The sequence below is a fragment of the Microplitis demolitor genome, chromosome 10 (genome assembly GCF_026212275.2).
Source record: "Microplitis demolitor isolate Queensland-Clemson2020A chromosome 10, iyMicDemo2.1a, whole genome shotgun sequence".
Taxonomy (NCBI): Eukaryota; Metazoa; Arthropoda; class Insecta; order Hymenoptera; family Braconidae; genus Microplitis; species Microplitis demolitor.
Window position 1 is genome coordinate 17,010,018 of NC_068554.1, and position 5,578 is coordinate 17,015,595.

At 26.7% G+C, this 5,578-nt stretch overlaps 1 long non-coding RNA gene across 2 annotated transcripts; it reads right to left on the bottom strand.

The window, feature by feature from the left end:
* Nucleotides 1–1,892: 1,892 nt before the first annotated feature.
* LOC103572942 (uncharacterized) lies at nucleotides 1,893–4,211 on the bottom strand. 2 transcript variants are annotated; one of them, XR_008404403.1, is made up of 4 exons: nucleotides 4,119–4,204; nucleotides 3,125–3,226; nucleotides 2,335–2,436; nucleotides 1,893–2,246 (listed from the first exon to the last, which is right to left on the bottom strand). It is a non-coding gene; the product is annotated as an uncharacterized LOC103572942 (long non-coding RNA). The 2 variants fall into 2 exon arrangements; XR_001345291.2 differs by having other exon boundaries at nucleotides 1,894–2,246; nucleotides 3,125–3,260; nucleotides 4,119–4,211.
* Between the last annotated feature and the right edge of the window lie 1,367 nt (nucleotides 4,212–5,578).

Here is a 5,578-nt window from a genome sequence, read left to right on the forward strand (position 1 = left end):
AAAATAGTAAGTTTTTGTAGACTAAAATACGCTAAATCTCTTTGTTTTTAATGATATTCACGGAAGATAGACAAAATTTTTAGATGCCGTTAAAAAATAATATTTTTATTTTTGGCGGGCAAAATGGGGTACCCTTAAAAAAAGTTGAAAAAGGAATATTTCTGAAATTAGATCAAATTTCATTACATAAAATTTTTTTTTATGTAAAATTCATAAAGAAAAATTACATTTCACATTATTGGTGGATACGAAGGCAGAAAAATTTTTTTTGTGGGGCAGAGAAGCCGCCCTTTAAAAAATAATAAACTTTTTTTTTTTTTTTTTTTTATTAATTGTTGGGTGAAGTAAAAATTTTGATACCATGCAGAGGCGCCTCGACGAGTCCAGCGTTGCTTGTTTTTCTCAGTTAGTTGTAGTTAGTCTTGAATTGCAAGTTCACAATTTGAACATAAAAACATAAATCTTGCCGTTGAAAATTATTTTTGTTTAAGGAGATTCGAGACCGATTATCTTTATAGGGGATCTCGTAGATTTTCTATTGTGTGTTTGCAAAATTACAACTGCTACACACCAAAATTTTATTGATAGAATATATTATAAATTGACTTAGTTTTAACAATTAACACAATATACTTTTATTAGTATTGCATTAAATCATAAAAAATTTTTTTTTTAAATCAAATAATTTTTTTTTAATAAAATAAGTGATTAAAAAATAAATGCGGAAATACGGCAACAGCGCGCTAGTTTGTAGTAATTTTTTTGTGTACTGTTGTTGGTTACAAGGTTTATTACTAACTGGACCTCAGGTCCGACACCAATGATTATCAGTTATTCAAATTTCCCGCGGTCATTTTACGCTGTTGCCGTCGTTTCTTAGCTTCACGACACATGTGACGTCATTAACTAAAATTCGCCTCTTATTTTATTAATAATTTAATAACAAACCCATGATTAAATTTTTAAAAAACATTAATGTGTTCAGAAATGTTTAATTATTTGATACTAAATAATTTGTAGCGATGGTATTATTGTAATAAAAGCTATAGCACTTTAAAAAATTATTCCCATTTACACCCGTGTATGACGAATTTTGAAAATTTATTTCTCGAAAACGGTGTAATGAATCGATTTGAAATTTTAACAGTGATATTTTTTTTTATAACTCTTTCGGTGAAAAAAATTTCAGAATTTTGTTATTATTTTGAAAATCGGTCTCGAACCTCCTTAATGTATATAAATATGAACAAAGTTCATTATAATACCTAAAGTAGTAAATCACTATTGTGTTCAAACTTTAAAGATTTTCACAGTAAATGTATTTAATTGTCAATACTTATTTACTGCGTAACTTTAAATTTTCTATTATTGAAAATGTGATCATTAAACAAAAATATTATTTAAATTTTTAGTATAAATAAATTTTTTTTTTAAATAAAAATATGCATTAAACTTTCAAATTAAAAATTAGTATGAGTAACTATTGTAGTAATAAACTGATTAATCACTTTAAAAAATATATTTTTATATTTCTGAATCGAGTAACCCTGTTAAAAAAATCCGATAGATTCTTATAGCCAAGGTATAAGGCCCTATACTTAACTATAGCACTTCTCATAGAACTTATTCATTCTTATAAAATGTCTATGGGAATTTATAAGTAACTATTGGATTCTATAAGATTTTCTAAACAGGGAAAGAACATCCTGATTCAAAAAATGCGCCATACTCAAATTAAGTCGGTATCATCCTGAGTCAATATTATAGGCCTCAAATCAAGAAAAACAAATTCTTGGGAGAAATAAGTATGCATCTTGTTTTAAAACAAAAAACGCTTCTTTCAAGAGTAAAATTTTTGAAAGAAAAATTTTCATTCTCCATTAAAGAGTAATAACTTATTTATTCAAGATTGAATTTTTTTTTTAATTAAATCTCTGGTGGAAATTTTTCGGACTTCTGTCTTAAAAACTCAGTTCTAGAGTTCCAAAGACTTTTTAAGACAGAAGTCCAAAAAATTTCCACCAGGGATAGTTTAGATGTTTTCAAACAAGAATAATATTTTGAAGAAAATAATTTACTGGAACCAAGTTAATTTCTTTGTCTGTGTACACGAGTCATCTCTACAGATTAATTTTTACAATTTATACTGTTTCAAATCGTCCATCATCTTCATACAGGCAGACATTTCCCAAATCAGGTATACGCTTACAAGCCAGGCCTTGACAGCAATTGCTACCGTGTGAGCACTGTGAATAAATAATAATATTAATAATAATAATAATAATAATAATAATAATAATAATCAATACTCGAATGATATCATTTTTTACATACGTCTTCCTGATAATTTATACACTGTTCTGCAGTAATTGCGGCAATAAATAATGCGATTATAACGAAGATAAGAATTATTCTCGACATTTAAGATGATTTGAGCTAGAAAATTAATAAAAAATATTTTATTACGCACAAGTTCTGAAACTTTTGTCTAAAGGAGGCGTCGGGCCGTCAGACAGGAAAGGACTCGCGCGTGGAAGATCAGGGTTCGAATCTCGGTTAAAACAAGTGATTTTTTAGAAAACAAAAATTGACACCAACACCAATACAGGTGACATAAATAACAATAATTATCAAAATGATAACAATAATAAAAATTTTAAAGTTATTAAAAATTTAATTTTATTTATTTCCATTCTAATATAGTAAAATTTACTAAATGGCATAATAAAATTATTTTCATATTTTTTAGTAAAATTTACTACATTGTTTTCTCCGTGTATATTCACTGTGAATTCACTGTAAGCTCACTGTAAATTTGCTGTGAAACCACTATCGAATCACTGTGAGATCACCATAAAACTACAGTTACCGAATGGCACAGAATTATGGTGATTTTACCGTAATTTTATTATGGTCTCACAATATTTTTATTATAAGCTAACCGGAATTTCCCCATAAATTTCATAGTGATTCCGAAATCGCAAGAGATGGTTATGCACGGGATTTTTATTCAATCCATAATGATAACAAATTTCTATAAGAAATTAGTGGGAACTATTGATGATTTTAGAAATACGTAGAAATATATGGTATTCTATATATATGGATTATTCATAGTACTCACCAATTAATATTGCTAACAATGGAATCTTACTACAGTAATGATGATTGAATGTTCATTATGATTTACATATTTATATAATTCTGTATTTTTCAATCATTCGGTCTGTTGACAAAGAATCTGTTTTTCTTACATGGCTCTTGAAAAAATAATTAAGAAATACATATGTTTCTGCGGTTTATTGATATTATCTTTTAAAACAATGAGGCAACGGATGGAAAGCAAAGAATTCGCAATATTATTTGTTTGTTTATTATTGATAAGACTTCCATTTATTTTTAAATTGTTAGCAGGTGGTTATTTTTGGCAAAGTTGTCCGGCTTTACCAAACATACCCACACGGAAAATAAATTGTAGTAATGGCAACAACAACTGGAGTTCCATTTACCACAGGCTGTAGTATGACATGAGACAACTCCAAATTGTGGTTAGATTTACTACAATATTGTAGTTAAGCGTCAACTATCGAAAAAAGTAAGATATAACACAGCATGCGGTATTTGTAACTCCAATTGTAGTTCAATTTACTCGATATAAGGTTACGTAAAAATAAACGCTATATAACCTTAAATTTTTATAAATTATTTTTAAAAATCACTTATTGAGTTATTTGTATATACTAAACATGGTAATTATTTACAAATAGGGTTCACCCATGCTGGGTCATGTTAAATTTTTTTTTATCAAATTGATCAATTTTCTTTTTAATTGTTCATTGTTTTATGTACTTTGAAAAAAAAAAATACATCAATACTATGAAAAAAGATAAAATAGAAATTTTATCCAAAAACATGAAAGCCAATTTTTTTTCCAACTTTTAAAGGCAAAAAAGCTATCGAAATCTTTATTTTTTTTTTCACGACATTTTTTATCATAAATGCGCCGTAAGAACAAGCAGAATAAAAAAAAATTTTTAATTGTTATTTTTTGGATTTTAAAAAAGTCAGATGATTATTTATGAGACGCTTTAATAATTGAATATACACAACAGACTAACCTCAAAATGGGAAAATAGCGGGAAGTGCTCCTTCTGTAGTACTCTCAACTTCCGCCTGGAGTATTTGTTACTGCAGTGTGCAGTAGAATTAACCGCAAGATAGGAGTAAATTAAACTTATTAACTTAGTAAAATTTGTCGCATATTTAGTAACTTTTATCATTTATGTGGTATTTTTAACTACGAACACATTTACTGCAACCTTGAAGTAAATGATACTACATATTATTTTCCGTGCAGGTAAAAAAACTTATAATATAGAATTATTTATGATTATATGTGCACGGAAAAAAATTATGCTCAAAATTTGAATAGTTTGTAGTTTATTTTCGACTTAAAATTAGTATATTCGATACGAATATCAAACTAGGATCATTATACATATTACAAAATGGCTATTATTTATATTCAAATTTGATACACAGAAGAGCTAAATTTGTAATTTCGTATATTTAAATTAATATGAAAAAGAATTGGTAAATTGCTATCTACAGTTATTACTATTCAAATAAACAGAAAAATTTAAAAAATGAGGAACCGAAAAATTAGTAAACGTACATATTAATATATAAAGATCTAGTATACGAATTTTTCATTTCATTATTTATCACTTACTCGATATATGTATATAATAAACTAATTTATAATAATGAATAAATAAAATTTTATATTAATTATTAGTCAATGGGATAGAATTTATAAAATAAGAGTTTAAAATTTTTGGTATTTTTATGAGCAAAAAATCAGTATCTAGTATACTAATTTTTCATTTTATTGTTTATCTCTTATTCGATTTATGTGGATTGTAAATTAATTTATAATGATGAACAAATGATATTTTATGCTAATTGATCAGTGATATCGTATTTATAAAATAAAAGTTTGTAAATTTTGCAATTTTCGGCTGGAAAAATCAGTATCTAAGATAGCAATTCTTAATTTGACCAATCATTACTTTTTCATAGATTATATCATAAATTAATAAACTTTTACAGATAAGTTATGTATTATACCTGAAAGTAATAATATTATCTGGTTAGGCAATTTTGATCTGACTAGATTTAGGTTGATCTGATTTGATCTGACTTGATTAGAATTGATCAGGGTAGATCTGGACTATTTTTCCCCAAAGAAAAATGTCATATCTGATCAGATCTAGTTTGATCTGAACAGATCAAATCAGATCTACTCTGATCTGGGTTCAGTAAAAATTTGATTTCAGCTGATCTAATTTGATCAGAATAGATCTAAATTTTTTTTCCCGGGATAAGACAAAATATTGATGAACAGAAATGTTGAAGGAAACTATTTTCAATTTCAATATATAAAAGTCAGCGATCCACAGATTGATCATACAAAAGTTTGAAAACTCCGGAAAACAACGATCGGCATAAAATATATATAGTTGTTGCTTACGTATTATTAATTATAATTTTTATACTATTGAATTTACGAAAAAAA